The sequence below is a fragment of the Neodiprion lecontei genome, chromosome 2 (assembly GCF_021901455.1).
Source record: "Neodiprion lecontei isolate iyNeoLeco1 chromosome 2, iyNeoLeco1.1, whole genome shotgun sequence".
Classification (NCBI taxonomy): domain Eukaryota; kingdom Metazoa; phylum Arthropoda; class Insecta; order Hymenoptera; family Diprionidae; genus Neodiprion; species Neodiprion lecontei.
In genome coordinates this window covers 23,684,507-23,705,726 of record NC_060261.1, presented here as the reverse complement: position 1 = coordinate 23,705,726, position 21,220 = coordinate 23,684,507, and the positions used below count along the sequence as shown (strand labels likewise).

The 21,220-nt window shown below is 39.6% G+C and overlaps 1 protein-coding gene and 2 non-coding genes across 6 annotated transcripts in view; 2 read left to right on the top strand and 1 right to left on the bottom strand.

Moving 5' to 3' along the window:
* Window positions 1–3,050: 3,050 nt before the first annotated feature.
* Window positions 3,051–3,123, top strand: Trnar-ucg. Its single transcript has one exon. It is a non-coding gene; the product is annotated as a tRNA-Arg (tRNA).
* Window positions 3,124–5,279: 2,156 nt separating this feature from the next.
* Window positions 5,280–5,380, bottom strand: Trnay-gua. The gene is made up of 2 exons: window positions 5,344–5,380; window positions 5,280–5,315 (listed from the first exon to the last, which is right to left on the bottom strand). It is a non-coding gene; the product is annotated as a tRNA-Tyr (tRNA).
* A 7,648-nt stretch (window positions 5,381–13,028) lies between these two features.
* Window positions 13,029–21,220, top strand: part of LOC107219503 (cholesterol transporter ABCA5) — a 48,214-nt gene continuing 40,022 nt past the window's right edge. For 3 of the 4 annotated variants that reach the window (XM_046730843.1, XM_015657745.2, XM_046730840.1), the window contains exons 1-2: window positions 13,029–13,192; window positions 16,836–17,105. The gene's annotated coding sequence lies outside the window, so the exon portion shown is untranslated. The remainder of the gene's footprint in view (window positions 13,193–16,835; window positions 17,106–21,220) is intronic. The other variant, XM_046730841.1, reaches the window with a different exon arrangement.

The following is a 21,220-nucleotide window of genomic DNA, read 5'->3' as shown; positions in this document are numbered from 1 at the left end:
AAAAGTTAAACACTTCTTGTTACCTTTGTAATTTCAATTACAAAATTATCATTCGTCAGTAGGTCCTCATAAAGACTATATATATATATATATATATATTCAAGCAAATAACGTGAGGCTAAGACATGAGTTTAAATGTTGAGATTTGCTACTTCAAAAATCAATAGTTTAGCGGGCAGAAGGACCGAAGTCAATTCGAGCTCACGACTACCGATGTAACTCGTGATATCACAGGGTCCGACAGGCAGAAGGGCCGAAGTACGATCCGCGATGCGCAACCTCAATATGTATCAGCACATCTAACACGCTGATTTTATCGATTAATTAAGGCCTAGTTATTCATAATAATATGCCAATTTGCTTATGGGACGATAAGCGAGGGAGTCGGTGACTCGGGGCAGATCGAGTGAAGGTTGTTCGTTGCTGCCAGCTGTGGTCCGGCAAAGACCGTGGAGCGTTGTTTTGCCCCGCGCATTCTTTTTTTTTTTTGCCGATCGGCGAAATAAATTAATGACTGAATATAGCGAGTTCTAATTAGCTATAAGTGAAATTATAGTATACGGATTCCGACACGTTACACTATTGACTGGACTATCGCGTCTAAGGCAGGAAATGAGGCCGCAGAAAATGTATTAAACGAACTTCGAGGTTGGACTGGCTGTTGACCAACCCTGCGAGTCGTCAGGGCTTCACGAGTCAGCAGCGACGATAATCTCTTGGCAAACCCTCAGGGGCTCATGGGGCGAATGGAGGTGACCGGTAATCCCCTTTGACTTAAGTTTCAAAATCCTCTGAAAGTACCGCAGCTCGGCGACTCTTGATTGTAACTTTTCCTTGCGACTGCTTTTACCCCCGGCCTTATTAATTGCCACGAGTATTCATCACCGTGCAGGCGTGGTTACAGCTCTAATTCGAATGGCAACTAAGTATATGCGTATGGATCAACGTACAAGGGCAGAATAGATAGATAAACTTTATTTGTAAAATTTTTCAACCAATATCTAAAGGTGTGTCCTGCATCTCATTAGTAAGTATATTGTTACTCACAATTGGCTACGTAATTGGTTCTTACAATTTTATGTACTTGCTTCCATTGAAGATGGAAAAAATTTGTCATCGATAAGTTTTATTTTATTTTACTTTTCAGATCGAAGTATGCACGGGTACCTTAACGAAGTTCTTGGGCGAAACATTAATTACATTGTGGAAGTTGACAAGTTTCGACATGTGACATATGTGTATTGTAATTACGTCAAGGAAGCCAGGATTATTTCAAAAAAATCCCGTTCATTAGTTTTAACGGGAACCGGTTCATGGTGAATTTTCATGAATTTTAGGTAGTTCGTTACTTGCGAGTGGGTGAAATTAAAATCTCATTGTCCTGCAGTCGTGCAAGTTTGTCTCCCATTAGAATGCACGCAGTATCTTCAAAGTTTGCAGCTTCGATACGAGTTCCCTAAATTTTTTGAAATTTTTGAAAATGATTTCTTGTTTATGATTATAAGAAAGGGTATGAAAATACATCGCTCGGATTGTTCACACTTGTAAGAAAAAAACGGAATTCTCATTTTAAAGTCTTATAAGGAAGGTAATGTCAGAAAACAAAACATACTTGCAAGTAATGATACGTGAATTAGGCCTACAGGGGGCATCACGTCGGAAAAAAAAAAAAAAAACGCGACTGAAACTCTAACTCTGCGGTAGTGTGGAAAAGGGTTTTTTCACTCAAAATAATTTGAATCACATTTTACAGAGGCATTCAGTCGTCGAATGGTTCGCGAGAAATTATTTTGACGATACTTTTTTTGTTGCCGTTGGCGTACGACATTACACATTGACTGTAGGAAAAAAAAACGTAAAGACTAAAACTATACAAAAAAATCCCTACAAATTTGTTCATGTTTATTTATAATATATCCTGAAGTTAAAAACAAACAAGATAATGCAATAATTTTACTTTGTCGTTTTTTGCAGTTTTTAATGCAAGAACTATCTATCTTAGAAAAAAATGCGATGTCTTAACGATTTTTTTTTTTTAATTGAAAATGGCCGAGCTATTCAAGGAAAACCATTTTTCTTAAAATTAAAAATGGCGGACATACGCATCAGCGGGATTTAGTTGTCATTTTGAAGTTAGACTACCAGCGAGCCCCCCCTCCACTTATGAAAATAATAAAAAATAACGGCCGAATTATTGCAAGGTTAAAAGTAAATAATGATTGGGTTAGGACTTTTCGAGATTTTAGAAAAGCTAAGGAGTAACATAACATCTTACAGCATCATTTTCATTCAATACTTATGCCAGCTGAAACAAACCAAGTATGTAAATGTAGTTAAAAAAATAATTCCACCGAATGTCGGGTTGCGGTAAACTAGATTCTAAACTGAATCGTGCCCTTTCTTATCCTGCATAACCTGTCATATTTGACAGAGTAAATTTGCTAGATGCTATTGCCATCTAGTGAGAGGTTTCCATAAGCTCTGAAACTTTGAAACCGCCTTATCAATTTACCGTGGGTTGTAACACACCTATTATTTTACTTCTTTATCAACACAGTATGCATCTTAAATTGTATTTTAGGCACATTCTAAGGCATGATTAATTTTATTGTGACGCCAGTTCTGGTAGTCATGCGTACGTTATCATCAGACAAGATTGAACCAGAAGGTAAGAGCGTTTTATTTTTTAATCACCTATGTATATAGGTATGTAGGTATGCCGACCAAAATCCTACAGCTCATGATAATCGACAAAATTAAAAATAAATAGATCGCAAAATATTCAGCATATTATTGGTACGTGAATTGATGCTGAATGGTTTCAGTGTGTGGAAATGTTTTTTCCTCGAATCATGGCTGTACATCATCAACGTTCATGGTAATATAAACGGTAGCGCGGCGCCGCATAGCTCATCGGTACACAGCTTCAAAACTAAACAACATTCAATACACGCAAACTGACAGTTCACGTTTTACGATTCGATGATGCTTCGGTAGATTGCATCGGCGCAAATTTAGTAAAGTATAATATAGTGTCAATGTTAACAACAGACCGTGTGGCCTAATGGATAAGGCGTCGGACTTCGGATCCGAAGATTGCAGGTTCGAGTCCTGTCACGGTCGACGAGTAGATTTTTTTTTCAATTACTATTATTCGACAAACTGCAAGTCCGTTACTCCGCGACGTGATGATAAATGTCGACATGAAAAATAGACCCTAACGAAAGTAAATAATTGACAATATAATACAGCGTCGCTGGAAGCATCGTGAAAAAGGATCATTTGTCTACGCCTTTGGCAAATGGATGTCGTAGATCACAGCGAGTCTTCGTATCGCCTTCGAGTCTCTGCGTGCCACAGCAGTTATTACGCTAAAAAAATGTCTGCATGCTTGGTAGTTCTTTTTCTCACTTATTTCTCTTCAATTTTCCAATTTTATTTTTGTTTCCAATCATACCATTTTTCCAAGCTTATGTCATTTACTCGAATTTTCTGGCAGTCGACGTGCGCATCCAGCGTGAATTAAAATCAGACTCAACTTCAAGAGCTTTGATTGTCAAGGTTATGCCGTCAAGTTCGATTCACGTTATCTGGTTGTCAACTACTCGGTGGATGTTCTTTTGAACGTCGCCCTGCCTCCGAGTCACCCGGTAGAAATATTCGTGCGTGCTTCCATGCGGCGTGGCGTGACGCGTGATGCGTGGCGCCAGATATATCTAACTTAGTAATCCCCCTCCAGCCCAGCGCAGCGTAGGTAAGTGTTGTTAGGGCTTTGCCAATTGTTGCGGGGGAGCCTGGAACGGGTTAATAATGTAGTACCCACGCAGCGAGGACCTTATAGCCGAGTTGATTCGATATTCTTATCCTGCGAACGGAACGTGACAGGGAGTTTCATTAGCCGCGAAACTCGAACCAATTGTTTGAATAAAATATTACAAACTTCCGGCCGCCAACTCTGGAACGCATAATGTGCATTCTCGGTTTTGTACACATCTGTACAATGTGCATATTACAGTGCATGCCGTTGAAGTCTAGTCAAGATAGGTTTTCACTTTGCATTAATTCCGTTTTCGTTTTTTTCTGGTTCAATCGTGGGAGGGGGGGTGGGGTCACTGGGAGTCCTCAATTCAAAAGTCGACCAAATCGGCCCCTTGCTATCGCCGCCATCTTGCATTTTATGAAAAATGGTTTTTCTTGAATAACTCGGCCATTTTCAATTTTAACGAAAAATGGTGAAGACAAAAGTTGTAGGAAATTCAATTATATCCATTCAATTCAATTTCTTACAACTTTGGTTCTTGCGTTTTTTTTTCAAAAAATGGATATTTTCCGAATTAAACCTGAAAATAGCGGCGAAGTAAAACTATTGTATTATCTTGTTTATTTTTGACTTTAGGGCATAAATAAACATGAAAAAATTTGTAGGAAATTGAATTTCCTACAATTTATGTCTCTAGCATTTTTCGTTAAAATTGAAAATGGCCGAGTTATTGAAGAAAGTTTCATAAAATTCGAGATGGCGGCGATAGCAAGGGGCCGATTTGGTCGACTTTTGGTTTGAGGACTCCCAGTGACCCTCCAACGATTGAACCAAGAAAAAACGAAAACGGAATTAATGCAAAGTGAGGTCGATTTTTTGCCTATCTTGACTGGACTATTATGTATAGACGGATTTTGAAAGGCGTCTTTTATTATTTATCACATCCTGCATGAAGCAGTCATACAGATATATGTAAATCAGGATCTATGATATTTTGCATAGGATATTTGTAGAATTCGATTTTATTAACTTGTCGGAGACTTGAGTTCTATGATCCTTTGAAGATTACAAATTGAAATCCTATTAACTTGATGCCTAAGCTTTTTCACATCACTTTGCGCAGTTAGGAATTAGTTTTCACGAGGAAAAGAAACATTTAAAACGGTATCAAAGGTCAAAACTTTATCCTAATTTAGTGATTCGGAATGAATAGAATTCATTAACGTTCTGTCACTCGGCACTTAGCTGCTGTTGTTTTTAAATAATAATTTGTTCAAGAAAAAAATACTGTTCATTTCAAACAAATAAACTTTTGTTTATGCAGTGTTTCAGTGAATAGACTTGAATGCAATATGAATCCAGAATTCAGAGTATAGATAAAGTACTATGTACTAAAACAATGCTTCAGGACTTTCGCCAAATCTAACACACTGTACAAAATTAGTATATTATATTTCTTACGATTACGATAGTTCGTTATAACATTAAAAATATCAGAATAAAAGTCGAAAAAAATATATCCTTCGAGCCGGATTTGAACCAGCGACCTATGGATGTCTTTTGAATACAACAATCTCGACCAACTACAGTCCACCGCTCTACCAACTGAGCTATCGAAGGTGATATTTGATTTATCATTAAAAAGGTGTTATGACCGCTGCCATTCTCTTTATACGAAGCGTACAGTTATTGGTCAGCTTCGATTTAACATCAGCTGTTATGCTAATCGTTGTATGATTTCGTTTCAAGCGTGCGTGTGATGTAACAAATGGCGAAAGTTCTGGCCGCGATTCGGGAGCGTAATTTCGTAATCTGAGTTTCGGGCGCGTGGGATCTGCGAGACGACGATCTTGACTGACCGCAGACTCTTCGGCGAGGTCACGCGTTGAGGTCACCGCGAGACGGAGTTCCCTTCCTCCTTTGTACCGGCCTCGATTTTGAAGAGGGGAATTTAGGGAGGGTTTCCGCTTCGAAGCTGCTAGAGCTTCGTGGAACATCCTTATCCGGCGGTGTGTGACCTTTACGTGCCGATAAGGGTGAGCCGCGACGTCACCTGATTTATTAAATGCCAAGCCCACCATTTCAGGGTTCGAGTGTACGGGGATGAGGAACGGTCAAACAGTGGCTACTTTTACCGGCAGCGTAAGTATAATATAATAAGCAATGCGCTGCGAAGCCTATAGATCACAGGCGAAAGATCCTTTTCGCCAGAAATTTTTTGCGGTCTCAAGATTTTCCAGCAAGAGTTTAGCTACCTAGGACTACGAATTCATTCAACTCGGTTTATCCTCCTCTTCTTGTACTCTCTCCCTCTCTACCTGCAGTCGAGCGCAAATCGGTCATCGACTGAAATTACCCAGCAGCAGCTGTAGATGCGGTAATGGATTGGTTTCAAGGTTTTGATTACTAGCAGGGGGGATAAACTGAAATACTTGTTAAAGATGATGGTCCTCTCATTCTGAGATCGAATTACTCAATAAATAAGACTCAATTAGTGTGGTCCATAATTGTTGAAAAAACGTGAAAACATTAGCATGTTATGGCTGACATAATGGCAATTAACTTACATGTATTGCCATTAGATTCTTAGCAATAATAAACATCACCTTAATCCACATTGAGTCGCAATTTTATCCACAACTCATTAATTAAAAGTTCCAGGTAATAACTGTTCTTATAAACATTCAACTGATCTTTACGAACAACAAATTTCCATACTAAACGTATCAAAAAATGATGACAATGATCATTGAAATACCCACTCAATATTTGAATCGGATCAGTCGAGTGGGTCAAGACACCATTACGACGACCCACCGGGAAAGCAATTTAATCGTATAAAAGTCAGAATATATAAATTTCGACATGCTAAGTAATGCTGTAAAACGTCGATATTAGTTGGAATTGTTTAGAAACATTAGTAATCGTTTAATAAGGATTGCAAGTTCATTGTAACCTGTGAAATGCACAATAGGAAGCTAGGTGTTTGCCGGAGGGACATTTCAAGCGCATTATAAGGCTTCGGTCAAAGGCCTGAGCAGGAGGATTACTAGGATTTACAGGGTGAAAAGGCTTACTTTTCTCGGTGACCACACGTATGGATATACTTACGTAACATGCGAGGGTAAGCATATTATCACATCGTTCACCGGTGAGTTACAGAACTGATTCGTGTCTGCCCTTCCAACCCCAATCCTCCATTGTCCGTTCATCTTGGTCACTTATCTGAGAAACATGTCTACACGAAGGCGGAAATTCCCCTGGTGCGAGATTGTTTACAGCGGTGATGGTTATACTTATGCATTAGGGTGGTCCTTAAAAAGGTCACTTTTGAAATTCGACCGGCTCACCCCATAAAATAAAAAATAATTTCCCAGTTTTTTCCGATTTTTTACTCAAGGCCAACCCATGCCGTCAAGAGGGTGGATTTCCTGATTCAACCCTTTCAGGGCACATTAAATCCGCCGAACGGATTCCGATGAAATTTCGCATAGAGGGGTTTTTGGGATTGCTGATTACGAATCTGAACTCAAAGTTTGAAAATCCGAAGTGGCGGATCTAATATAGTGAACCAAAATCCCAAATGTCAATTGATATTGCCATATTGCGACGCCTCTTTCGAAAAGTCGTGCATCCCAGATTTCTTACGAATACTAGCATGTTGTGGTTTTCACTGCGAAAACCAGCACATTTCGACATTCATCGCGAAAACTAGCAAGTTTTAATACAGATTAGTGAGAGTTTAGTATTGCTGGGTAAAAAAGTCCAAAAAGACTGATTTTCAGTAAAATCTTCAGTAAAATACAATAGTTGATACACTCTTGTAGAAAGATTACGTATAGTTCAGATAAGTACTACTTGATATAAATATAGTTCGACTAATTAATATTTGTGTTGATAAAAAATCTGGAAAAAATGTAAATCATCTGTAACGAACCTGTGAAACAAGCCTTAATTTTTCTAAGATCTGAATCGACAGCGCAATTTCGGCGATACTCATAAGATTATTTTGACGCGAATAAACGCACTTCTGCATCCGGAAATTGACTTTCATTTCGACTACCGCACACCGCACAAATCTTCAGAAAATCCTTATTGCACTAATCCAAACAAGATAGTTTTAGCAGGGGTAACCGAAATGTGCTAGTTTTCGCGGCAATATCTGAAACGTGTTAGTTTTCGTAGTGAACACCGAAACATGCTAGTTTTCGTAAAAAGCCAAAACGTGCTAGTTTTCGTAAGAAACGTCGATTGGACCCACCACTTTGGATTTTATAATCCCGAGTTCAGATTCGTAATCAGCGACCTCAAAAAGCCTCACGTACCGAGTTTCATCGAAATCAAATGACTTTTTGGATTTCCCTCCATCATATTGGATCTGTTATTTCGAATCTTGAAATTTTCAGCTCAGATTCGTAATCAACGACCCAAGAAACCCCCCTATACCAAATTTAATCTAAATCCGTTCGGTGGATTTAACGTGCCCCTGAAAGGGTTGAATGAAATCCACACTCTCTGGGGCTCGGGTTAGAGTTGAGATAAAGATCATAAAAAATGATGGAATTATTTTTTAATTATCTAGAGCCGATTCAAGGGGCTAGCCGAACGAAATTTAAGAATGATACTCTTAGGGACCACCCTACTATACATACATTCATATCTACTCGATTTGAATGGTGTTATAAGTAAATACGGTGATTACCGAGAGAACTGATAGGTATGAGGATTCCGACGGAATGATTTATCACCCGTTAGATTCGACAGTGTATAACTCATCGCGATAACGATCGCCTTCACTTACCCCGCGGGGTGCCGCGAAGTTTCCTACGCGAGGTAGGCTTGCCGCGCCTTCAGTTTCGCACCGAATAATTTCATTGTACGCGCGCGTTTCAGGACTCCTCGTATAGGCAACCCCAGACACACGTTCACCCTCGACTTGCCAACCGTCGATTCCGTTCTCCGGTATGTCATTACATGACTCACAGTTACTGCCAGCGGAGAGGTAGGTTGCTTGCATCATACCTACTACACGGGTACGGAGCTTTCGATAACTTCTGGCGATAGTTTCATCGTTTGTGACAATGCTTTCTTGTCACAATGCATGTTTTTACGTTCATGTGTACTGTTTTCAGACAAACAGTAATAACAAAGTCGAAGAATACACTTCTGCACGCATACTTCAACACTTCAGATGGTCAAGGTGGGAGTCATTGTTTTACAACACACTTGGCAGGCATCATTCACAGAAATAGTTTAAGACCGTGCTGGTACTTGAATATCTTGCAATGACATAATCTTTGTCAAAATTAACGGTCGCTGGTATTTGCAGGCTCTTAAGCTACAAGTTTTTCACGATAATTGCCAAAATCTTGGCAAAAAAAATTTGATCTCAAGTATTAAAAATTGCATTGCTGTTGAACTGTTAGTTTTATCCAAAATTACGTGATCTTAGATATCTGTCGATTCAGCATAAAACCGTCGTAAATAAAATGATTCCAAACGCAATTGGTTCTGCCCTTGCAAATCAAGTATTCCATGCGCATAAAATGATTTATCGCATGAAGTTACCATATACGCACTGACTTTTAATATTTCCAATATTACATAAAATTGTTCCAATAAATATTCCAATGTGAACGTATTTCACGTAAATTATCTGACGCAATATTGTATTATCCATAGAATTCGTATATTCTATGGTATTAACGAAAAGTTGTTCGTAGACACATGGCGCAAACTACCTAATAACGCGTCAGTGGCGTATGCACCGTATAATAGCAAAATTTAGTCTTATAGTTGTAAAGGACAAAGATTATTTACAACAGCAGATGAGATAAGAAAGTTATGCCTCATTTCGCCACGTATTGTGATCAGGCATGTGTGTTTTACAGTTTTTTTACTTCTCACGTGTAATGCTGACGTTATAGTGGATGTACATTAGTTATCATCAATAGAGGCGTCCAAGAATTCTATTGAATCTTTAGCTATTAATTATCATACCCACATACGATGTGAATATTGTGTGTACATTTTATCGTGAAGAGCGATTTGAAAATTATCGAGTCCGCGTACCCTCGGCCGAAAGAGTAGCAGAAGATGTATCGAAGATGTACGCCAACCGATTGAAATTTTCGGAGTAGCAGATTTTCCAGAAAACATACGATATCCATCCAAGTATCCATCAGATATCTAGGAAATCACACGAATCTATCCGTGAATGCTATACAGATTTCTATCAAATGTATTCGGCATTTTTTTCCTTCTGTGTGAGTAAAGCTTTTCTGTGTGGATTGCCCAGTTCCACCTTAAGCTCTTAAAACTCAGTATGACCTAGATTAAGGATAGTTTGCAGCCGTAATTAGTGAAAATAGTTTAAAGAAAACGAGTGAAATCCACGAAAAGTTCAAAACAGCCGTGTTATCATACTTCTGTATCAGTTTTGACTATACTACCCTGCACTTTTAGGTTAATTTGTTTATCTCGAGACAATGATTTTTAGTCGTCTGCCATTTTGTTTTAGCTACCACTTGAATTGATTGTTGCCTACCTTCTACCGGGTTGTAAACCGTTGTTATTCAACATATGCAATCCACTGGACTCTTTTTCGCTCTTTAATTAGGCCATCGATCACAGTTTCCAAATTATACCACAATTAATGAAATATTGACCCTGCAACGTGTGCATTATCTACCTGGTTCGTCCGAAACAACATCAATTTACATCGTATCATCGATCAAGACATCAATCCTAAGATTAAAAAAAGAGCGAATCAAGTCCATCAATCCATGGTTTTTGAAGACCATCCTGTTATGATGGCCATATACGACAAGACTTGTTAACTAATCGCGGGATTCAATGACCGTCTATAAAGAGGAAATATTCCACTCTACCCCTAATCGTAGTCTTTCTTGGTTCAGCAGTTTACTTTGAAGTGTACGTCGTAATTTACATCGTAGCTTATCGAAACACACTGGTACTGACAATGACTTCTCCTCGTGCATATGGTTGTAGATCCGATACTGCTGATCTTCGTAGTCAGCAGTCTCTGGGTAGACTAATCTCATGCCGTTGCCAGCATTTCGAATGGCTATTGGCGCTGTTGGTGAATGGGAATTAAAGAACCATTATGACTGTGCCATACCGTACGTTCCTTATATCGAGACAAAAAGAGGACCACGCCCCGAACCTGAGGATCCGCAGGATTACACAGAAATAATGGGTATGCAGGGTACGACATGATACGGGTAAGGGTAATAACGGTCGTAACAAAAAACCAAGACCGAGCCAAAAACGGAGAAGCTACCGCAAGCTCGACCGCGATAACAGAATACCCAGAGCTTATGTGTTCGTTCCTTCGTCTACCCTAATTGCCTCGGTCATCACAATTCTGGATCATGTTACAGTCAACTGATTGTTCGGAAATATATTTAAAAAATTGATGAGCTGGTTTATAAAAAAAAAAAAAAAGTGCCAAATACTTTTTCTTGACAGGCTATGAGGACCTCCGAATTGTTCATTCCATCGCCTTGCCATGATCCATGGTTGAGTCTTTAAGTTCGTGGACCAGTAGCTTATTTTATTAGCGAAAAGGTTTTGAGTTCATCAAGCGGGTACAACAAGTTTTTGAATAGGGTTGTTATTCTTTCATTCCTGATTGAATTGTGATTTCAAAAACTCTTTACTGGTTCCAGAATCTCATTTATAACGGATTACGTCGAAATATTGTTCTAAGGGTTTTCAGAGAAATGGAATAATTGTGAATTACCCAAGTGACGATTTTAGATAACACACAAGGGAAATGAAAAAATAATGATGTCGCATACGCGACTCGACTTCGATGCGGAGAGTTGGTGCGTGGCGTTAAGATTAAAAATCTACACCTGAGTATCTATTTTTCTTACAATATATTCGAAGGACCGTTATTTTTGAAGAAAAAAAACGTTAAATATCAAGAATTTCAAATTTTGAATTTTTTTCCCATTGGTTAAGTACACAATCAGTATTGTCCGTAAAATTTTCAGTATCTGGTTCCTAAGCTCTCTTTCTATTTTTCTCTAATCGACCGAAATTTTGTAACAATTTTATTTTATAGGAAAATTTGATTCTCTGATGCTTTCTACTCAATTCATCATATCCATTCAGTGAAATTGCAAATGTGTTCCGCAAGCTATAAGTAATTTTTTACTCGGTCAATGACAGATGTGATTGGTTTTCTTGATTTTTGTAGGAAGTGGTGTTTCTCAGATTTTCAAATAGATCAATCAATTATTCTGTGTAGTGTAATACTATATGAGGCGTTACCGAGATTGGGCAATATCTTTTCGAACTCGATGATAAAAATCAGATAGTTCTTTCCCATGTTTACAGCCTCGAAATTGCTTTTTACAGTATCTACGCAGTACTAGTCGTGTGGTAACTCTTTGAAAACACCAGTTACTTTGAAATTATGGATCTTAATTAAATTCTTTGAAAAGTGTGAATCAAAAATGAAAAAAGTTTGGTACGAACTATTATTGAGAGCTATGTTTGCACCTTTTTTGTTATTTTATTGGAACCAATGCCTGCAATTGGCATTGGTGAAAGAATTAAAAAAATTAATGGCAGATTCTGCGCAGCAAAAAAAAATTACGAATTTTTTAAAGAATTGCCGACACTTGGAATTGAAGCAAAGCAATTTTTCGTAAATGCAGTGGTACAGTGGAAGTAAGGATGCATAGAAAACATTCTAGGCATCATTATCAACGGGGTATATTAAATTGGATATGCGTAACATTTTTAAGGGAAATGATTGAATTCAACCCTCGAGGTGTCAAAGAAATATTGAAAATACTCCATTTAAATCGGTTGGCTTTGTTTTCTTTTTCACCAAAGCGATGCTTAAAAATTCTCTTGAACTATTTCCGATGCATACGTTTTCTGGGAACCTCACGGAACAATTGCAGTAGGATTGAAATGTACAAATGAAATTTCAGTGCGCGCCACGGATGATTGTAATAAAATATGCAACTCAAGTGACTATTTTGTAGACAAAAAAAAAAAACAACTAATAACCAAGTAGTAAGAAAAGTGACTATGGACTCGGAGTATCGGTTGGGGCAGAGAAAGGGGGGAAAGATAGCACAGCCATTGACTAACTCTCTTGGTCACTGCAGTGAAAATGAGGCGCTGTACGTGGCTGCGGGGGTGGCGCTGGGGCGGCGGAGACGCGCGTCGTGACACTCGGTGCCTAACGCAGACGCACAGCGACGTCGGTCTTCGGGGAGTTCGCAGTCTAGCGTCGCTGGTCGACGTCAACGGATCGCAGGGTTTCCGGTTAAGTCGGGGGTGCGGTTGTCGTTTGTTTGCTTTTCGTCAGATCCCGGAAGTGAACGCGTTCAACACTGCGCAACTATGGCGGCCAAATGGTGTTCGTGGAATGAAGCTTGACGAGAGGTTTGTTCAAAGCGGCCCTGCGACGATATCAACGATTATTGGCCTGCCGCTCCCCGCGCTCCCAACGTTACGATACCGACGGAAGTCGAAGACTTTCGAAATCCGCAACCGAACTGAACCTCCGAAATGCCCATCACCCTCGGCTCGATATTTCTATACGTCTACGTGAAAAACTTACCCGGGCGAATTTGTCCTCCCGCACAATAATATCGATCCTCGACACTTACAGTCAACTAGAAACAAGTTTAACACCGATAACAAAAAGGGTGAAGGTCGTGCCGACTCGTTGCTTCATCACGCATAAGCACAATGTGCACAAGGATTATCGAGTGTGACAAAATCTGGGGCTTTTCCAATTCCTGAATATCAACCGGTCCCTTTCGTATCCGCAATCCATCCTACCATTCTCGTCAATCATCGGTTAGACGTAACGAATCCCGCTAATCGCCAAGCAATGCGCAATGCTTGGACCGCTCTAACACCGTGTTAACATTGGTGAACAATCTCCGCGTATCAGAAACCCGCCTCAACAGACAATGTGACTGACGTTGAGCCCCCTCGAGGCGGGTGCGGACGAGCTTTATGGCGATCCCGACGTTCCTGCGAATCAAATTAACCGCCAACTGGGCCGTGCGAACGACTTCAGGCATGCCTTACAATTGGAGGGAATTCGAGGGAATTCGCGACGCGGGGTTTCAGGGCCTGGGACCCGAGGGCTGCTGGTGCGCGGTGAGTCATGACTCGCGACAGTCGGCCGGAATATTCGCTGAACGGGCACGTGGGACGAGGCTGATTAGCGGGACACCTGGACACCCGGACACCGGGTCGGCGGGTCGCGGTACGCGGCGTGGGGCAGGGGCAATGGCGCGATGAGAGAGGGGCAGGGCAAGGAGGGGGGGGGGGGGGGGGAGGAGGCTGGTTGTGCGGCAGGCCGAGGCACCGCTCGGTCGATACGGGAACCGTGCGGCGCGGCGCATAGAGCGACAGAGCCCCTAGCCATCGGCGACACGACGACTCCCCCTAAGAACTGTATGCATGTACAACGCACCCTGTGTAACATTCAATGTCCGGCACGAGGAAAGGGACATCCATGTCTCGGTCTCGATGCTGATAATAAAATTGCGGCGGTCCTTTTTCTCTTCGTGTAAGCTTCCCTCCCTCTTCCCCTCTCCTCCTCGCCGCCCCCCTTTATCCCTTTTCTTCTGTACACTCTACGGGCAAAATACTGAATATTTGACCGCCTCTTGACGGTCGCGGACTTGGGTAAATATGGCCTCGTAGCACGCGAATCGATCTCTCGAATATTCTCCGACTGAATTAAGCGGCTTAATTTTCCCGCACGGCCGATCATCCCTCCAGCTTTATGGCGCACCTTCATACACCGCGACGAACACTCGAATCCCGGACAAAGAGGTCACGAATCATCTTTCACTTAGGTGGTGATACCTGAGCTATGAGTTTCAGGGCGTTCGGTCTTCTCTGCCTGATCGTACTCTTTCAATCAAGCGCTATTGAGGGTGCATTACGCGTATATTATAATTTTTCGAAATTAAGGTACCGCGATATTTTAACAGACCTTTCATATTTGGAGAGACAAATTAGTTATAATTTTTTGATTTAGAAAAGAAGTAGAGTGTCGATTTCTTTTAGTCACGAAAGTGAAAGAACTTTTCCATTAATAATGTATTTAAGTATCAGTAGTTGTACTACAAGCTTGCCTTTCTTATTGATATTGAGAGTCAACTCCGAGCGATCCGTTCGTTTTCGTGCCCAATTTACCACATGACATACCTACGCCGCACACATACCGGTGAATCTTGCGAGATAAATTCTCAGTATCTAGGATTCAGTTGATTGTGAAATTACATTTTAGTTTCTCCTATCATGATTCTGTTTTGCGCGAAATACCGCTTGGTAGCTACCGATTGCCCGAAAATGATCGTTAAACTGAAATAAAATTGCAAGTCTTTCACCGACAGTGGCCACGTTGATTTTTTGTTCGCTTTCAAATTCATCCGTCAAATACCTTGGGAAGGTCTTGAAATCTTTAATTGCGGCCGAGTCTGGGATACTTCAGCGATATTCCACGCTAATTGTAAGTCACCAAATACTCGTATTTTCAAGATAATTTCTCTGCCAACGATTCGCAAAATACTCGGTCATTTTCGAGAACTTAGGTCGCAAAATACGTTTGTACGCAAGCACATGTGTTGGTAATAAGGAGCAAAAATATGATCGCTATTATGGTTTACTCCTAAGTTATATCGGTTCTTTTATCTTACGTGCATCGATTTCCCATTCACGCCGCGCGATTGTGTCCCTATGCAGTTTATTTGGCGGGAAAAAGTGACGATTTTATCAAAGCGTGCACAAATTGACACAAATTCCAATCAGGTGGACATAAGCACTAGTTTGGATTGAAGAGAACAGACAATTTATCTCATGGCGAACACAAAGAAATATATCGTCCAATGATCGATATAACAACATGATATGTTATTAGATACTTTCCGTTTTTCGTTCAAACAGAATGTACATTACGGTGTTTCGTTTGGGAGCAAACTTTTTTCACTCTGATCAGAAAACCTCATTATACATAGGAAACATACAGTCCTTGCCTTACGCTGATTACTTCTTATGGTTAATTCCAATTTTATAACGTCGCTCTCGGAGTTTGAAGTTTTTCCATTTGAATAATATGGAAAGGACGTTATTTTTTGAAAAATTATGTCTACCCCGCCACATTCAATAATACACAGACTTGATTCTGGAAGTATATCGTAAAGAATCAAGTTCCCTGCAAGGTGCAGTTCAATTATGCGTGATATCCGTAGGTCATACGGCTTTAAAGTTGTAACTAAGCTTCGAAGGTCACTTTTATGTGAAAGTTCATCTTTGAGCGTCTTTAGCGGCGAAACTAATGACTTCACAACAAAAATGCTAACCATGAATTTGCTGACAATTCAATTCTTTATGAAAATATCGGGAAAGCAAAGTCCGCAGCTTTCGCGGCTCATACGTTTCAAGTCTTGAAAATGAATTTTAAGGAAAAATTTATCTTTAATCCTCTTTAGTGGCTAAACTATAACTGTCAAGCCGAAATGATATCTCTATCATGTTATTTACATGAGAACATTTCGAATTCCAAGAACGACCTTTCAAAATTGGATCCGCTGTGTACAAGTTTTTTAAATTTGTGGTAAGAACAATGTTGTTTTCAACCGAATCACGCTTGTAATCGAGCTTGTACTGTATATCCATAATTTCATACCCCTAGATGTTGGGTCTGGCAACGAGGTGGGCGTTATAGGAATCAAAAGGGCTCGTCTTTGCAAACAAAAGCCGTAACGCCATTGCAGAAAGCGTTCGAACTTCAACTAACGAGCCAAAGGTCGCGTGATTTCCGGTAGACTTGAAGGGCGCGGGAAAGCGTTGCAAACCAGGGGCTAAAATCGACTGTAAATAGGTGGCCCCCATGGATGAAACACGGGAGCGAGCGAGCGTATACGTGGTGATTAAAAATGCCGGGTAGATCCTTTCTGTCCGGCCGCGGCGGAGGGTCGTGAATCCCGTAGGCCAAACCCATCCAATTATATGTAATGTATATGATATTGGTTTTTTGTTTTGTTTTTTATTTCCGAAGGGGAAATAAATGAAAAACTTGTAACGCGTAAGGAAGGCTGCAAGCAGAGTTATATAGCGGCTGAGGATGGCAATAACTATAACGATAATACGGAAGACCAATGATCCTCGAGGAATATTCTTCGGCGTGATTTTGGTGCCATCGTGAGTGACGCAACGTGTTCCAGCGGGTTATGACTAATTAGCAAGAACCGCAGCCGGCAGCAGAAGCAGCTCATTGTCAGCTATTAGAGGCGCTTTACACTCCCTACACTTCAACTCTAACTAGAAAGTAAGCTGCTCTATGTATTATTACTCTCATTTGTTCTTAATCAAAGAACGACTCGCGGCTTAACGGAATTACACTGCACGTTTTACAGAGATCGTTCACAAAACTTATAATGAGACTCTCAATTATATCATGTTTTAATTTTTATGCCATGGCAATAGAACACGGTTTCCTATTTGTCCAATGAACACATTTAGTTTTTAATAGCTACGCTGCCCTGCTCGTTGAATTCCATTATGATTTGTCATTAATGTCTCTATACGCAATAACTCTGAACACCACCTACTTGAAGTGTTGTATAGCTGATTTTGAATAAAGCGTAAAAATGCGCAGTCCAAAAGTGGGAAGTACGGTTGTCAAAGAACTGGAATAGTATATTGTGTAACAAGGAGGTAAACTCGGTATTTTCGGGCCGAGCGTAAGTCTGCAATATGAATCGTAGGTGAGCCGAGGACGAATATTGAAAATGCACGAGGCGAAAAGACCCTTGCATCTTTGTTGCTCACGATTTTTTGAATAATAAGAGAATGTTACGCGTTTTTCACGACGCATGAAATTAAGGTTAGGGTCACGTAATGTCAGATTTGTTCGCGACAGATTTTTTGTCTTAGGGTGATTGCATTTACCGAGCCGAACAATATCTCAGTTTTTGCAAGTTTTGCGGTTCTTTTTAACCCAAGAATGGTAACGGGGAGGGGGGGGGGGAGAGGGGAGGGCACTATACACGAATTCGTTATGATGTACCCGAGAGGTGGAATTTACAAGATTGGTGAATCCCCCCTTCTTCCCCCTCTTGGCAGAATAGGTGAAAAAAAAATAACATCACCGTTTTACTAGAGTTAAACCAAAATTGAGACTGTCACAGTGAAAGTAAGAAGGTAAAAATTACGTTTTACTTACCTGTTCACGTATTGCTGCATTACTTGCACGAAAAAGGTAAACAAGGGTAAGAAATTGTTGTTCTACTTCAAAGACTTCCTCGAATTTCGCTCAGCCAATCAAGTTTAAAATAACTTTATCTGAATAATTTTATTGCAGTATACCTGCCATAACATTTTTCAAGAATATTACAGAGTAAGTAAGGTAACACTTGGAACGTCAATCCACGGAAATCTGGGTGTCCGTAAAGCATAGAAATCTAGAATACCCCCACTTACAAGGAACCCTAGGTCGCTTAGTCCCTCCGATTTTAATTTAGTTCATATATGTCGTGAAGCATCGAAAACTGAGGGAACTTTTTTTTCAATTGTCGAAAAACGGTTAAAAGTGACGAAAAGGACCCTCAAGGATGGGCACCCAACGGTGCGGTTTCTTGCGCCTGATCTCTTTGAATGTAACTAACGCTGAAACGTTTCTATTGACGAATGAATGCGTTTCAGCGTTGATTTTATTCAAATACATCGAGTGCTTCTATCGGAAACTGAGAAACCAACCCAAAAAAATTGTCTTTTATTTTTCTCCATTCTACAACATATGTGAACTAGATCAAATTTGGAGGTGTCGACCCTACTAGGGTTCCTTGTTAGTCATCAATTTTTTTTTTAAATCGTGTATTAAAGAGCTACTTGTGAATTTTGCAGTCCCAAAAACCAGAATTTTTGAGCTCACCTTTGTTGTAAGATAAGCAATTATGAAAAGTGGAGGTGGGGGCAGCTTACTGAAAGTGAAAAAAAAAGTTTGAACTAGTATATTATACAACTGGTGCGTGAAACGTACGCATCCGTTTCACATACGATATGTTTTGCAGTATTCTGCGGAAAATACAGAAGAGAGGTTAATTAGGAAAAAATCAAATTCAAAATACTTATACTATGAATATGTGGGTGCAGGTTGCTGGGAGTTGGGACGTGGGAGCGGTTGCTACACGCCCATGGAAGGTGGGGGGGATGCGCTTTTTTGAAGTATTTTCTGACGTTGGTAATACTGTAATTACTGCATATTGTAATACTTATTGATTTCTCACCTCGTTGTCGGTCGGGGTCCGTGGCTTTTTCCTTTTAATTACAAAAACTCTCTCTTCAATGTCCATATGGGACATTTCACGTCAAACCAACGGGTCATCCACCTGACTCCTGGGATTCGGTAGCCGCACTTAAGCACTCCGAACAAAATGACTCCGCAAAAAATTATTAGACATTTGCCGATAAAAATTTCGCGGTTTTGCAAAACTAATTTCATTAAATTAAATTAAATTAAATTAAATCACAATGCACGAAATTCACGATTAAATGTGCGATTTTGACGATAACATTTTGTTAGGAATCATTTTGTGCTAAGTAATTAAGTGTCGTAACTCTGGGATTCTGATAACCAATAGATTTCTTGATTTCTTTTGGTCAAAAATAATACTGCTAATTTTTCAAAATTCTTCTGCAATTTTTTTAAAGGCTGGCAACTTTATGAAGTGATTAAAATATCGTTTACATGAAGATGGACATTTTTAAGCTCGATTAAACTTGTTTTGTAAAATCAGGGACTTAAAGACACATTATTATGTCATGGTCCCAAAATGAGACAATAATGGAGAATACATATTTTTTTTAAATTCTGTCATATAAAAAAAAAAAAATTCGGAATTTATTTCAATAATGGTTTCTTGTAGTGAAAATAAAATACAAAGAAACTCCGTGATCAAATTCAATTTTATTTTTTTTTGTGTCAAAAGTAAAATGGAGGAAACGATGCTCAATTCTAAAAAAAAAAAATAAATAATAGAAACTCAACCGACAGGAACCTTGAATAAAATACAACCTCTATTTAAAGAAATCACATAATTAGCTTGCAATTTTCCTAGTTTAATGACATGTATACAAGTACTTTATTGTAAGAAAAAATCAGTAAATCGTAAAATATTGGGGTCGTGCAAGGAGTACCTTAAAAAAAAAAAAAACGATCATGAGAAAATTATTCGCTCGATGTGGATCAAAAAATTATGCAACAGGCTTTAATCATTCTGGATTAATTGTAAGTACAAAAGTGAATGTATAAGAACTCGAATGGCAAAAGGTTAAGAAAAAAAAATCATAGAGGTCATTGCGCACAAGGAACCCTTTTCCACTCTGTAAATCGTTACTTTGTCAATTTTTCATATTTTGAACAAAAATTTGGAGTTGGTAATTCTCAGATGAGATACTTTTGGGGGAAAATAGTAGCATAGTACCTAGGCAGAACGTTGACCAACGGGTCGATTCTACGCAGTATGATTAAACGAAGGGTCAAGGCTCCCACACTCGAAATAGAACCCGGTATAGTTCAATGGTCGGTATGGTTGTTTTTAAACGATGTTAAAGTTTTTATTCATTGAAGAGATAGCCAATTTTAGTCTCCACAGCACTTGTCGTCATTTTCGATATTCTGTACAATAGCCAATGAAGACTGAATGGCCACTGTAACATAGTTTCGAGTTTGGATCGGGAAATATGGTCACCGGTAGTTTGGAGTATTGACATCCACGAGTGGATGATCGGTGTTCCGCAGTGCCCGGGTGAAGACTACTTATGTCCGGTGCTTGGATAGCGCAAAATTAATTATCAGGACTGCCACCTATTGCACCCGTTACTCCACATAGTGGCGAAAACAACATTCGAGGTAAAGACAGGTCATCCATGAAGCTGAAGTAATTAGTAACGTTATTGTGATGATACATGCTTCGGAAAAATCTCTTTTGTCGCAATTTTTGTAAATTCTGAAATGTAGTAAATTGAAATGAGGCAAGACATATTTATATTTTTAAAATTAGAGTACTTCAAATTTACTGTAAAATTGTAAAATAGTGATTTTTTCTCCCCAAAGTTTCATTACGTCGACGTTACTATCTTCAGCCTAGTGGTTATCCGACGTGTTCAGGAATTAAATTGATTAATATTTTTTAGCAGAAATCGCAAATCTTGAGTGAAATGAAGAGACGCTCAAGGTTTAACATTCACTTTTGATATCCTCAGACAAAAATTAATTTTTCTACGTGTTTCCCGTGGCTTTTAAGGTCTGTACAAAAATTAATTCATCCAACTGTCGCACAGTGGTTCCAAATCCCGAATCGCTGGCCAAATATAGAAGGTATTATGGAATCGTTATCAGATTTATTACACGGGGGTTTTTGAGGTCGCTGAACACGGATC